We start from the raw sequence: 16,139 nt of genomic DNA, 5'->3' as shown, positions 1-16,139 counted from the left end.
CATAAAATTATACAATGTTGGCCAAACATGGTCTACAGTACACATATACCGCCTCTCAAGATGACAGGCAAGATAAAAACATATTTCAGGAATTATACCATTACACTTCAAGCAATAAATTTAACACACCGAATCCGACAAACATGACACAGGCAGCTATTAACGTATGGTAGATTGATAGGCAGATTATCGAACAACCCGAGCCGCAGGCTGCTCTAACCCACCCCTACTCCACAAGGGAAAAACAGACCACCCAATTCGTAAATAACCACCTTCATGTGAGTGAGCCAACGGAGAAGAATGGTGGGACGACCCCAAAACAAAGCGGCTGGGACCTCACCAAGAAAACAAGTAGAATTTAACAATTAAATTAAACAACATATCACCAATCACTTAACTTATAATAAACTGCGATTTCTGGCGAAGACCTAGCGCAGCAACCCGGAAACGTTCTCCCGAACCGTACGCTGCCTGCTGCTTCGACGGACGCACGAAGGCACGCCGATCTGCCGTCTCACGGTGTCGCAGCTCGCACCGGCCAGACAGACATCGTGGGTTGACTCCTGTTGCTTACGTGTCGGCCGTGAAGCCACTACCCCTCGCTATAAGGCTAACCCACTGTACTCACGTGGTGACCTCATGTGCGCCGACGCTCAATGCGGACAAATCATCTTGTCTCAGTGTGTGACCGACCAACTGATCGATCCAACCGCCAATAACGGTTGCCTGAGCAACTCGAGCAGACTGGCGTCCTAACATGCAGACTCAGATGCAGGAACTAAGCCCCCAACCGGGCGACCACTCGTTGAGTTCTCACTGCGCCACAAATTCAGACGAGAGACAGACTAGCAAGCTGGGGATGAGAGACTGAGCCCACTCATCGCTCCCCTTAAATGCACGTGAACAGGCGACCTTTCCCCTTTCCCACCAGAGGGAGACACCAAAGCTGTGACTGCCGCAGTGGCGCCACCGCCAGAAACGGACGGAAACTGCTTCACACTACGCGCTGCGGTGCGCTCTTCAAAACAGCAATTTTTTACCACGGCTCAAGCCCATTGTTGCGATGGCAGGGTAGAAGGTGTTTCTGTGCTGGAGTGGGGTCGGGGGATGGGATGGATGTGTGGAGGACATGGACTAGCAAAGGTTGAGGACTGGGGGGTCGTGGGAGCGAAGAGTGTGTCGTGAAGATTTTCCACCCGTCCAGTTCAGAAAAGCTGTTCTTGGTATGATGCATTCCTTAAAGTGAAGCACATTTTGTTAGATAGCACAATCAACAAATGTGTAGTTCAGCTGTATCCTGGCCACAGTATGGTGGTGGCCATTCGTGTGGACAGACAGCTTGTCATGCCCTTGTAGAATGTAGCACAGTGGTTGCAGCTTAGTTTGTAGATCACTCAGCTGCTTTGACAGGCGTCCCTGCCTTTTACGGGGTAGGAGATTCCAGTGACGAGACAGGAGCAGGTGGTAGTGGGAGAATGTATGGGACAGGACTTGCATATGGGTCTATTACAGGGGCATTACAGGAAGATTCAGTGGTTGGCGGAATACCACTGTAAGGATAGTGGATAGGACATTCCTCATTTCACGACACAACGAGAGGAAATAGAAACTCTGGTGGAGAATGTGATTCAGTTTCTCCAGTTGAGGGTGGTACAGAGTCATGAGGGGAGAGCCCCTTTGTGGCCCGACTGTGGATATGTGAGGTGTGGGAGGTGACTAGTGAGATGAGGCCAGGGAGATCTGTTCCTGGAAAAGGAATGTATTCATGGTACTTTTGATGTGGATGGAGGTACCAATGTGGCCATCCTTGAGGTGGTGGTAGAGATAAAGAATGGTGGCTTATTGGATGGAGAAGGGGCAGTGAAGTAAATGGGGAGAAGGTGTTGAGATTCTGGAGGAATGTCTGTAGGCAATTCTGTGGATAACCTTATTTCTTATCAGTCCTTTGCTCATTATGCTAATCATTCCACTCAACTGATCGTGCATTACTTAACTTCACTTTCTCTGAGGATTGATATTCTTGACCCTGGATTTCAACCCATCCCGGAACCCTACTTTCATTACCATCCCTGTTCTATACAGTAGGGACAAAAGACTACATCCCTTCTTTAACAGGAGTGCTTCAGTCTTGGTATTCCATTCTTACTGATATTTCCTGGTTATTACTGTTGCACAAGTTGGCAACTGTTACGCCCACATCGCTGATGACAAATAGGAGGAAGGCGTCAGAAGGATTTATTGCCGTAGGAATCCGGACAGGCAAGCAAATGATTAGTGGAACAAGTGCACATGAAATAAATATATTGTACTCATCTTATCGCAGGGGAACTGCTGCACTATTGGCATCTTGAGGGTGATAGTGGGTAGGTACAAGCAGAGGCCTGACACGTGTATGCGTCTCTATAAATTGAATGTTTGCCAGTAGAGCTAACTGTTGTGTTCTCTAACAGTTTATTGAACCTAACTTCTTCTGCAATACAATACAATAGCTGGCTGTACAATAGATGTAGACATCCGTCGATCTAGCCGGAGATGTGGTTCCTCTGGGTAGGCTGGTACTTCGATCGGCGTTGCAGTACAGTGGCTTCGGTGATGTCTTCTCGGAGACTCTGCTATAGCGGTTGCCATTATCAGCGGAGGAAGACTGGTCTGCCTTCGACTTGTCGGGCCTATATAGTGAGCTGGAGCCAATAGAAACCTGGCGTAGGAATCCGTGGCCGGATATGTCGCGGCGGCCTCTGCAAGGAAAGATTCCTATTAATCGACTGGCATCTTCGGCGTGTTTACCTGATGTCTTCACGTGTTTGGCTGTTGGTTTGTTTCCGTCATAGTGTGGCTGTTATGCAGTGCTGTCTGCCATTTAGGGGAACCCGTGGCAGACAGTACACTAACAATCAACAACTTGGAGTAATGTTCAGCATTAACTAGCAACGTGAAACTGTCGCCAGAAGCACGAAGCTGCAAGTAGAAGCAGAAGTAGAGGTTGCTGCCCATATTGCTGGCACTTGTAATACCACCCTGGTGGTCTTCAGAAGTCAAGAACCTGGAGGAGGTTCTTCATTGGCAGCGGTGTTGAAAGTTCTGCTCGTAGGAGTGCAGGAATCTTTGAGGTGCTGCCTCTGGCAGTATTTGGAACCTAAGATACTACATTTCCACCCCCCCCCCCCCCCCCCTTAACTCTGATTGCAGCTGTTGTTGTGGTTGTTGTGGTTGTTGTGGTTGTTGTTGTGGTGGTGGTGGTGATGGTGGTGGGGGTGGTGGGGGTGGTGGGGGTGGTGGTGGTGGTGGTGGTGGTGGTGGTGGAGGGAGCAGGAAGCGGTGGCTGGTGCCAGAGCCCACGTCCACTTCCTGGTGTTTGTCTCATGACTACCCCAGAATGTCAGCTAAGAAATGAGGCAGAGGGCACCACTCTGCACTCAGCGACAGTGGAAGGTCTTCTGGTGGAGACCACAGCGACATCTTGAAGTGGTGTGGCAGCCCCGGTGGCTAGCCGCATAATGGAGAAAACAGACACCTGTGGAGATCGGCTGTCCACTTGGCAATGGTTAAGGTGCAGCAGACTCCAGGCCGATCAGTTCACTACTGTGTGTTTGCGATACAACTATGTCTACATATATACTCTTAGCTGCCAAGCGGTGCGTGGCAGAGGGCACTTATGGTGCCAAAGTCGTCTTTCTACCACTGTATTCACTCGCAGATCACGTGAGGGAAAAATGACTGCCTGAACGCCTCAGTACGAGCTCTAATTTCCCTTATCTTTGAGTGGTGATCATTGTCTGATACGAAAGTAGTTGGTAATAATATATGATCTACATCCCGGTGAACATTGGATTTCGGAATTTAGTGAGCAGCCCCTTCTGTTTAGCGCATCGTCTGTCTGCAAGTGCGTCCCACTTCAAACTTTCTATGAGATTTGCAACACTCTTGCGATGGCTAAATGCACCAGTGTGTTTTTGTTGTTTTTCTTTGGACTTTCTCAATCTCTTGTATCAGACCCAACTGGTAAGGGTCCGACACAGATGAACAATACTCTACGACTGTACGAACAAAAGTATTCTAAGCAATTTCCTTTGTTGAAGGACTCCATCATTTCAGGATTCTACCAATAAACTGCAATCTAGAGTTTGCCTTACCCATTACTTGTGTAATCTGATCGTTCAATTGGAGATCATTTCCTATAGTCACACCCAGGTACTTGACTTATGTTACCACTTCCAAAGACTGGGCATTCATTTTGTTCTCGTACATTAAAGGGGATTTTTGCTTTGTTATGCGCAGTAGGTAACACATCCTAATATTGAGAGATAAGTGCCATTCATTACACCATGTGTTTATTTTCTGCAAATCCTCATTGATTTGTTCGCAGTTTTTGTGTGATACTACTTTCCTGTAGACAACAGCATCATTGGCAAACAGTCTAATGGCACTGTCAGTACCATAAACCAGATCATTTATGTAAATTGTAAAAAGGAGCGGACCTATTATCCTGCCCTGGGCCACACCTGATGTTGGGCTTGTTTCTGTTGAAGTCTCCACATTCAGGACGACATACTGCTTTCTGTCTATTAGAAAACTTTCTGTACAACCGCATATGTCATCAGATAGATCATAAGCATGCACTTTCAGGAGTAAGTGACAGTGGGAAACTGAGTCGAACGCCTTTCGAAAGTTGAGGTATACCGTGCACAGAGAGGGCCACCTGTGTGTCACATGACTGCTGTTTCCTAAAACAGTGCTGGTTTCTGCAGATCAGCTTCTCAGTCTAGAAAGGTCTTTATATCTGAACGCAAAATACGTTCAAAGATTGTACAACAAATCGATATCAGTGAAATTGGCTGGTAATTGTGTGCTTCCAATTTTCTACCCTTTTTATAAATTGCTGTGACCTGGGCCTTCTTCCAGCTGAGGAACTTTGCTCTGTTTCATTGATATCTGGTAGGTGATGAACAAGAATGGTGCTCTATTTGTAGCATAGTCAAGATAAAATATTACGGGGATACTGTCTGGGCCAGATGCCTTTCTGGCAACTAAGGATCTTAACTGTTTCACAGTCCCAGATACACTAAACACTGTCAGCCATCCTTGGATTTGTTCAGTAATTGAAAGTGGGAATGGTGATCATCCATTACATTACCTGTACTGTCAGCAAGAGAAGGTATTGAATTATTGTAGCGTTCATAGAATTTATGCAAGACCAAAATTTTTAGGGGTTATTTTTAGAACCTGCAGATGAAATATTGCTTTCAAATTTGTTAAAAGAAACTCTTATTGACCTTTTGACTGGTGCTTTCATTTCACATAATTTCTGTTTGTCAGCAGGGTAATGACTACATTTGAAACAACTGTGCAAAATTCTCTGCTTTTTCAGCAACTTGCTAATATGTTTGTTGAACTGAGGTTGATCCTTTCCCTCGCCTATATTTTAGCTAGGCACATATTTCTCTAGGACATGGTGGACAATACCTCTAAATTCCATCCAAAGGTGCTCAATATCTTAGTGTCCTGTGGTGAATGCTTGGAGCTGACTATGAATATCTACATTAATGACACTTTTATTTGATTTTCCAAACAAGAAAACTCTACGCTGTTTCTTTGGTTGTTTGCAACTTCCACTGACATTGAAGCAGACCGTTGTGGCTGAGCGGTTCTGGGTGCTTCAGTCTGGAACCGAGCGACTACTGTGGTCGCAGGTTCGAATCCTGCCTCGGGCATGGATTTATGTGATGTCCTTAGGTTAGTTCTAGGGGACTGATGACCTCAGATGTTAAATCCCATAGTGCTCAAAGCCAATTGAACCATTTGAACTGACGTAGAAGCCACAACATTATGGTCCCTAATACCTCCTTGTAGATTAACTTCCTCAAAAAGTTCAGGTCTGTTTGTCGCCAAGATATCTAATACTTTCCCATCTCATCCCAGAGCCCCATAAAGCTGAAGTGGATGCAAACTGCATTACTTGGGCAGACCACAAACCTGAGAACAGAGTATCAGTTACAGAATAACCCAATTTACAGGTGTGAAGTTGATTCAGGTGCCCCCTCCGCAATCTGCCTGGACCTTCTGTCAAAATACGCAATTGGCAAGCAACATTATGACAATATCTTGTTCCCAGCACTTCTGACCACTGTGTGACCTTAAAAAAAATTAGAGAAAAGGATTTGTTTCACTTCTACATTGTCTTAGTGAGTGGAGCAGGTGCAGGCCGCTGCGGTGCGTGCAGCAACTAGAGCAAGGAGTGGTAGCACAGTCTGTGAAGCAAGTCTGCTGGTGGTGTGCTGTTGCGAGGCCGGGAGTGGTAGGACAAGAAGAAGAGCAAATGTTGGTCCCACATGTGCAAACAAAGCATTCTGTTTCTCTGTTGGACTGCTGCCCTTGTGGTGTGATGACAGAAGTAATCGAATTCTGCGGACACAAATTGTGATCCGAAGTCATTAACAAGCAATGCTGGTAGACCTTTGAGGCAAAATACAGAATGTGAGGCTTGAAGATTGCAAAACATCATCATAGAGTGCGTGGGAACCACAAATGAAAACTTGCTGTATATTTCAAAGACAGTTGGCCAATGAGTTTTCTGGTAGTGTCTGGCAAAATCCAAATCCTAGTGCTGGCTTTGGCCAATCGAAGAACTGTTGTGGAGAACCTGCCTTGTGTTTTGCACAAGTAAGGCACTGAATCGTTACCTGCTCTATTTGGGAGTCCGTGGCAAACCGCGTACCATGTCGGTGAGCTAATTGCTTGGTATGGCTATGTCTTAGTGACCCTGGTGAAGCAGAATAAGAAAATGTCTCCAGATATCTCCTGGAATCGTCACACACAACTGTTCAGATTCAGTACACTGCAGTATGACACTTTGTAGCTCAGGCAAGTCACGCCGATATGCAAAGTCTTGACAAATCCCAGGCTACCAGTTTGTTCCATAGTGAGTGACAATCGGTGTGGATGTAGTGCAGCAGAATCCACAAGTAGGGATCTGCTGTCATTGCCTGGGCAATCTTCTGGTTGTCTAATGGAAGCTGACAGTCCTGTGACTCAGTGTAGCAACAAGTTGCTCCTTATGCTTCAAAGTCTGCACCCAGTGCCAAAGGAAGATGGGAAAATGTGTCTGCATTGGCACGCTTTGTTGCGGGCCTATGCATTATCTCGCATTGTAGTGTGATAAGATGAGACCCGAACATTGCAATTTATGTGGAATGCAGTTCTGGATGAGCTTGGCTGGGTTAAAAAGTTACTGCAAAATGTTGTGGACAGCAACCAAATACAACTTTCTTCTGTACAAATACTGATGAAATTTAGTAATTCCATAGTTAATGGTAGGAGGCTCCTTCTCTATTTGCAGATAGTTGCTTTGAGCTTTGTTAAGCAATTTGGACTTGAAAGCTATTGATTTGTCAGTAGAACCAATCCTGCAGGAGGGTACAGCAACAATGCCTTACTAAGAGGCATCCGTGGTCAAGACCATAGGTTTTGAGGCATCAAAATGAACGAGGCAATGATCACTCAGAAAAGAGTCTTTGAGTCGTCGAAAAGCAGTGTCATTTTCTTGGGACCACACAGAAAGTACATTCTTCAGCAAAGACAGTGCAGTGGTGCCGCAGTCAGAGCTGGATTTGGAGTGAAGAAGATGTATTACATCAGCTTCCATGGCACGGACTGCAGTTCAGAAACATTATTTGGAGGTTTGAGGCTACGAAGGACCTGCGAGTGTGAATACACCAGATGAACACCCTGAGAATTAATTACATGCCCCAAGTACTCGATCTCAGTTTGAAAGAACACCCACTCAGGTCTATTGCATTTTAGACCTCTTCTGATACCACTTGGCACATGGTGCGCAGTCTGCTTTGGGACCTGATACACAAAGGCACAGGTGCAGCACTTTGTTCCAAATAGCACTGAAAAATTGGAGGCGTGGATGCACTACTGAACAGCAACTGAAAAGTTTGAGGAGTCCCTTGTGTGTATTAATGACAGACACCTGTTGTGATTGTTCATCTAAAGCGATCTGGAGGTAGGCATAGTGTAAATCAGTCTTCAAGTAACGACCAGCTCCCAAACTGTCAACAAGTTCATCAGGTTGAGTTAGAGAAAATTAATCAGTCACTATTCGGGGATACAATGTGGCCTTCTTCTTCTTCTTCTTCTTCTTCTTCTTCGTCTATGGCACTACTCAAGGATGAACCTTGGTTTTCTCAATGAGCTTCCACCATCCATCAAGTTCACATGCTACCCTCTTCCAGTTATTGGATTCGGGCTTCCACAGGTCTTCTTTCACTGCATCCAGCCATCTTGCTCAAGGTTGATGTCGTCCTCTTTGTCCTCCTGGGTTACCAAAGAGAATCATCACCTCAGACTGATCCACTCTTGACACACGACATGACCATGTTATCCTTCTTGATCGTATGGTTTTTGTTACAGGAGCATCGGCATATAGAGTGTACAATTTTGCATTGTACGTTTTTCTCCATTGTTCTACATCACACACAGGGCAAGTTATTCTCCTCAAAACTTTCCTCTCAAATCCATCGAGCAGCCTTGCATCGGTTTCCATCAAGGCCCATGTTTCTGAAGTGTGAGAGAGAACGGTTTTAAAAATAGTGAATTTTGTTGGGCAGATTAGGAGTCTTGACTGGAATAAATTACTTGAAGGCAAAATATGACTTACGTGCTGATATCAGTCTAATCATAGTTTCAGTTGAGATCTCATTAAATCAAATGACTGTGGAACCAAGACACTTGGAGCTATCAACTCTTTAAAATGTGGATGCATTCACACTGAAAGTTGATGGAATATTGGGTTGACATGCTTTCCCACAGGCCATATATTTAGTCTTATCTTCATTTATCATAAGACCCATCTTCTTACTTGCTTGACTACGGCTGTAAAACCTTCTTTCAATGCTGGTACTGTCCGTGCTAGGATGTCTATGTCAACTATATATGCTAAAATCTGCACTGACTTGTAGAAGGTGGAGCCCCTGACCTGTAGGCCTGCTTTCTTAATTACCTTCTCGAGTGCTACATTAAATAATAATCATGCTAATGCATATTCTTGATATACTCCATTTTTTATTTCTGGGATGTCTGAGTAACTTCCTCAAACTCAAATGCAGCTTGATATGTCGGACATCATTTTAACCTCCTTAGGAGCTTTCCATGTATCCGCGTCTCCTGTAAAGAACTGATTCTTATTGACACTTTCATGTGCAGCCGTAAAGTTAATAAACAGGTGATGTGTTTCAATTCTATATTCGACGGTTTTCTCCAAAATTTGGTGCAGATTGAAAATCTGGTCTATTGTTGACCTTCCTCGTCGAAACCCGCTTTGGTGTATTTCAATTTCTTTATCCACCTGTGGCAGTAGCCGATCAAAAATATTAGATAACACCTTGTACCCCAGGTTCAGGAGGGTGATTCCACCGTGGTTTCTACACTCCATTCAGTCTCCCTTTTTATGTATAGGATGTAATATTCCTTCATTCCATTCATCTGGTATCCTTTCCTGTTCCAACATGTGATTGATAAGCTTAGAGACTGCTCTAATGTTGCTCTCCACATTTTAGCTGTTCTGCAGGAATGCTGGGGTCTTGTTATTCTTCAGTTTCTTCATCAACTGTTTGGGAGTACAATGTTGCCTTAGTCTGGACAAATACACAATTTGCCTGAAGGCTTTTTGACAAGTACTAACGGAGATGCCCACTGACTTGCTGTGATGGATGCCACAGTGGAAGTTCCAGTCAACGTGTTCCCTGAGCATGTGTAGTATAGTGGGAGACCTGAAGAAGTGAGGCTGTGCATTGTTTTTAGTGGTCACATGCACAGCAGAATTAGAAGCTATGCCTAAGCCATCACTGAACAAGTCTTTGAATTCAGCACACAGTCCTTCAAATTAAAATTAGCAACTGACAACACATTTGTAACACACACAATCCAAACAAATCGTGGTCAGACATATTTGCACTATTCCATGAACGCAAAACCTGAAATTTCAGTCTTTTACATATTCTTTTACGTGGAAAGAAGGCGGCAAGAACCTAGCACTGGAATGTCTTGTCCGTTATATGGTGTAAGTGTAATGTACGATTTGTGCAGCTTGGACTTGCCAAGATGATCATAAGTATTGCGACTGAGGAAAGAAACTGAGACAGTCGTAGCTAATTGCGACTGAATAGTGTAGCCACCTATTACAAGGTCCACAAAGAGCTGCGTTGTGCTAAAGAAAATGCTACTGACTTCATGAAATTGAACTACCATTCTTCTCTTGTACACTAGAAGCTCTGTTCGGTTCGGAATGCACATCATGTACAGCAAAATTTGATTTGTGTGGGTGTATGTTAGGAGAGGGAGGCTTCTCTTTCTGTAAGCACACCCCTTGAACATGACCATTCTTGACACCTGAAAAAGAAGCTATGCTTATGAGCTAAGAAGCAGTGTGGGCAAGCCTTCATGCCGGTACCATGCTGGTGTGGCTGATTATGTGACTAGATATCTGAGTCCTTGTAGGTCTCTCGCCCACTATCTGTTTGTCCAGACTGCTTATTTAGTCTGAAAACCTGGACCTGGCAACCACCTCCTGAACTTCATCATCACAATTGCCATTCAGAAACTGGATTAAACCTTCATAGTTAAAAAGTTCTGGCCGTGAAGTGGGGAATACTTTGGAGCGCAATCAATCGACTGACACACTGGCTGTTGATAAGAAAACAGATTCCAGAATGAGATTTTCACTCTGCAGCGGAGTGTGCGCGCTGATATGAAGTTTCTTGGCAGATGAAAACTGTGTGCCGGACCGAGACTCGAACTCGGGACCTTTGCCTTTCGCGGGCAAGTGCTCTACCATCTGAGCTATCCAAGCACGACTGACACCCCATCCTCACAGCTTTGCTTCTGTCTCTTCTCCAGAGCTTCTGTAACGTCTGGGAGGTAGGAGACGAGGTACTGGCAGAAGTAAAGCTGTGAGGATGGGGCACAAGTCGTGCTTGGTAGCTCAGCTGGTAGAGCACTTGCCCGCGAAAGGCAAAGGTCCCGGGTTCGAGTCTCGGTCCGGCACACTGATTTAATCTGCCAGGAAGTATCAAGAAAAAAGGTTGTTTATCAGTAACTGGTACTTTTTCAGATAGGTGAGCTTCAGCCTGAGCGAAGTACTCATTCCAGTCCTCTTTCTTTTTTTTCCCCTTCAAATGGGTGAAATGGGGGCACCATTCATGGCTCCATAAATTGTGGTGCTGATGTAGTTTGTGGTGTCTTACTGAGAGTCTCATTGGCTGCCATCTGCATTTGAACGAAGCCCTCATCATCTTGATAAGCTGTGTCATTTGTTGTGTCTGTAACTGAAGAAGACACCTTAGATGGAGTGTTGGAAGCAAAGGCACCCGTAATTGTGGTGCTGCTAATTGAGAGACGGGCGAGCATGAGGCTTGGGGTGGTAGGTTAGCCGTAGCAAAGGAAAAAATACTAAAGCCAAATATGTGGCAGCGCAAACAAGCAAACTGAACAAAAGTGACAAGTGTAGATCTGAGACAGAAATTTCCAGAAGCACAAATGGTACAAACACAAACAAAAATGTGCAGAAAGTGGTAAAAATTAGGCGACAAAGGGAGGAAAACGACAAGGCGTCGTAGGTTTGACAAAGTTCACCGCCTGCCGTGTCGAGCGTCGGTAGCCGTTAGGCCTGTGACAAATGGGTGGAAGGTGGCCTGAAGATATGTTGCCATAGGAATCTGGACGGGCGAGCAAAAGATTAGTGGACATAAATGCATTTTAAATAAATATGTTGTAGTCAACTTAGTGCAGAACAACTGCTGCACTGTTGGCAACTTGAGTGATCGTGGTTAGCTATAAGCTGAGGTGTGACACAGGCGGCACCCAAGTACACTGAATATTTGCCACTGAAGTTAACTGTCAACAACTTGAAGTAATGTTTGTCACCAACTAGCAACACAGAACTTTTCGAAAGGTAGAAGTATGGTGCTCGGATGGCGGCCGCATGTAACACTGTCTGGGTGGTCTCCATTGGTTGGCGATGTGGAGGTTCTTCATTGGCAGGGTGATGAAAGCACTGCGTGTGGCGCTCGCAGGAATCTTAGAGCCGCCAGCTCAGGCCGTATTGATTACCTACAGTACTGCAGTTATTATACGTGCGGTGTAGAGAGAGGATCGAAAAGTTTCTGTTTGAAAGCTGTACAGTCCAGAATTGTGTGCCGGTTGGGTGAAATTGCCGTGAGTACTGAGGCAATCATCCCACCGACGTACCGGGCTGGAGAAACCTATTCAGTAAAACACCATTTCCGGCTGCATGAAGAAGTCTGTAACTGCCTGCTGGACATCCTCATCTGACAGGAATTGTCAATGCTTGACAGTTGTTTGCTAAGGGCAGAAGGTGTGATGATTGCACGGGGAGACGTCAGGACAGGATGAGTATCTCTTCTTCAGCAGTGGCTGGCTCTTGAATTTATTGGGATGAGGGGACAGTGGATGACACCATTCCATTTTAAATGTTTTCGACTCTGGTTTCCAGTGGCAGCACCAGCTGCGACAGAGCACTCGAGGAATGTGTTAACTTCAACATTGTCCCAGAGCAGCAGAGGGGACAGTTGCGACTTCTGACATGCAAAAATACAGAAATTATATCTGATGTGATAAAACAGCAGGTCCCACAAAATTTTCTTAAAATAATTGCATGCATATATTCAAGAGGCTGAATGGTTAAGATCCATGGCCAGGCGACTGTCGTAAATTGTTGTGGCTTGAATGTAATTTTTGTCTTTGAATAAAAGTGTCATTTCTTTATATCTCATAGCATGTTGCTTTGAGTTACCTTTTGTACTGGCACGGAGCAGTTCCTTCTATGTACATTCAAAGTTTCATTGTGCTATATTACTTGCCAGTGACACATCACTTGAAAGTTACATTTGTTCTTAAGTTTTGCATACGTGTGTGTGCGTGCGTTTTTTTAAATTCTCTCTAAGGAGTCTGATAGGTTTACAACATAGTTAAGTCCTCAGATTAGGCTGACATACAGTTTTGGTGACTTCAGTTCACTTAATATTTCTTTCAGTTAAATGAAAACATCATTGTTTTGGGCCATATTAATCATATGATCTGCCGTCCCTACTTTCTCATACTACTTGTGAGAGGCGTTACCAAAGTACACTTGGAGGTTAGAGCATGGAAAGACCCTTGTGGAGTTTCAAAATATCCTTGCAGTTTTTAAACTCCCAGCAAAAACTGCCTGCTGTGGATGTGTTAATCATGTTCATTAGTGGCTTAGCAGTAAAGGCAGACGAGACTTTCATTAAGTATTTGAAACACAATACATTTATGGGGGTTTGTTGACTGTTTTTCAACCTGTTTGACTCTTGTTACTTGATACTTAGAAACAGGTAAACGGAAACGATGTATGACATTATTTCCTGAAGTGGTAATGATACTTGTTAGATTTTTACAAAATTTATTGAAGTAGTTTGTAGATGCATTTCCTACTGATTCTAGGCTGTTTTCTAGAAAACTGTTCCATCTGATTTATTTGGCGTTCTTGTTTTTATGTTTTGACTTCGTTTTCTCTTTTTATGATCAGCTGCCCTGTTTTTGCATTGTTTTGCGATTCAGTAATGGGCTCCTCAATGCGGAGTTTGTCAGTTGCCCACCAATTCTGTGACATGAAGGAAGTGAAAGATAGTTATGTAATTTTCTGAATTTTCGTTGTTAACCCACTACTCTTTTCCAATGGTTAATGTACTATGTGTTCAACATTGTCAGTTGCTGTAATAGTTGAACAATAGTACAACAATGGAAAATCCAGGGCGGAATGATATTAATATTATGGAAAGGGTAGACTGCTACTCACCATATAGCAGAGATGCTGTCACAGATAGGCACAACAAGACTATAAAACAGAATTTGCAGTCACGGTGTGTGGGATAAGCACGAAAGTGCTCCTGTTGTCGTACATAATCGCACCCTAGATGATAACTCCAGGTGTGGTTCCAGCATGCAGACAGGTTGGTTGCAGGCCCTCATTTGGCCCCCTCCTAACCGACAGACCCCCACCTGACCTCCAGTGAGCTCTTGCTGGACTTCACTGAATTCACAAATGGCTGTGGTTTGGAGTCAGTGAAATGAATTTTACAGGGCACCAGTCTTGGATCTTTCCTTGAAGTAACTGGTTTGTAACGGTTCGTTGTGTAACTGGGATGCCAACTGCTGCCCCTTGCTGCTGCAGATGTAATACGACGTGCCACAGCGGTGCGCCAAACTCAGTTGTCTTCCCTCTCAGTAGTGCCACGTGGCCGCCCACAGCCCAGTCGTCTTGTGAATGTACATTCTGGTGACCACCACTGACAGCAGTCGTGTACAGTAGCTGCATTACTGCCGAGTCTTTTCTGCAGCATTGCAGAAGGAACATCCAGCTTCTAGTAGACACATAATTTGACCTCGTTCAAAATCGGTGAGGTGTCAGTTATCGCATCTTTGTCACCTGAGGCATTCTTGACTAACATGAACTCACAGCATCGAATCTCACAGGTAACTAATGCTCATGGTTGTAACACTATATATTTATGAGAAATTTGCCACTGGATTGAGGACTAAGCATGGTACCTTTTATGGAGAGTCATAGTCAGATGTAGAAGTAACTTCAGGGTTGTGCCAGGGAAGGATGTTGAGTCTCTTACTGTTCATATTGTATATTAATGAGCTTGCAGACACTATTAATACTTGCCTCGGACTTTCGCAGGTGGTGCAGTTATCTGTGATGAAGTACTGTCTGGAAGAAGCTGCATAAATATTCAGTCAGCTCTTGATAAGATTTCAAAGTGTAGGAAAGATTGGCAGCTTGCTCTAAATGTTCATAAATGTAAAATTGTGCTTTTCACAAAACAAAAATATATTTAATATCTGTGAGTCACTGTTATAATTGGGCAACTTGTACAAATACTTGGATGTAACACTTTGCAGGGTTATGAAATGGAATGATCACATACTCTGTTTTGGGTAAAGCAGGTGGTAGACTTTTGTTTCTTGACAGAATACTGGGGAAGCGTAATCAGTCCACAAAGGAGACTGCTTAGAAATCACTCGTTGTATCTGTTCTAGATTATTGCTCACGCTTGTGGGACCCGTACCAAATAGGACTAATTGGGGGATATTGAACATTACAGAGAAGGGGAGCACGAATGGTCACAGGTTTGTTTAATCCAGAGGATAGTGGCGGAGAGATACTGAAGGAACTAAAATGCCAAGACGCTTGAAGACAGGTGTAAACTATCCTGAGAAAGTCTATTAACAAAGTTTCATGAACTGGCTCCAAATGATTACTGTAGGCATATACTACAATCCCCCATGTATTGCTCGTGTAGGGATCATGAGTGCGAGATTAGAAGAATTATAGCACTCACAGAATCATTCATTCATTCTTCCCTCACTACATATGTGAATGGAGTGTAAAGAAGCCCAAATAACTGGTACAATAGGTTGCACCCTGCACCGTGATCTCATGGTGATTTGCAGAGTATATCTGTAGAAGCAGATTAAGAAGAGTTTTATAGCTGTACATTTCAATCCTTTCTGCGATTCACTAGAGCAAAAGGCAAACCATTTTCCTCATAGCATTGTATTTGCAAATATTTCTTTTCTACTGCAGTGAACTACAGACAAAAACTAGAAAAAAATGTGTATCATGCTAAGAGACCCATAACATCATTGATGTGGTGGAAATAAGTTTTGAGAAACAACCGGTGGATGAGATTACTGATAACATGATCACTTAAATGAAACAAAAACTGACAAACTAATGTGCCTGTCATGGGAATAGAGGCTTCTGGATAGGCATTTTTATTATTATTAATGCCTTGAAACATATTAAAAATTTGTACTGGTTGGACCACAGTAAAAAAGCTTTCCTGCCCCCCCCCCCCCCCCCCCTCCAGGACATAATAGTAACTGTGGAATGTATGAAAAAAAGTAATGACACATTTGTTGACTTCACCAACTCGATTCCATTTTAATATAGTCCTTAACGGACGTGCTGGAAGTCTCCAGGACAACTACTACCACTGAAAAATAAGAGCAAAGCAGAACAGCAGCTATGTGACCTTCAGTACACGTATTATCGTGCTTAGTACTGTACTGGTCTATTGTATGAC

This window comes from Schistocerca gregaria, chromosome 11 (assembly GCF_023897955.1).
Source record: "Schistocerca gregaria isolate iqSchGreg1 chromosome 11, iqSchGreg1.2, whole genome shotgun sequence".
Classification (NCBI taxonomy): domain Eukaryota; kingdom Metazoa; phylum Arthropoda; class Insecta; order Orthoptera; family Acrididae; genus Schistocerca; species Schistocerca gregaria.
The sequence above is the reverse complement of the archived record's forward strand: the minus strand, read 5'-3'. Positions refer to the sequence as shown.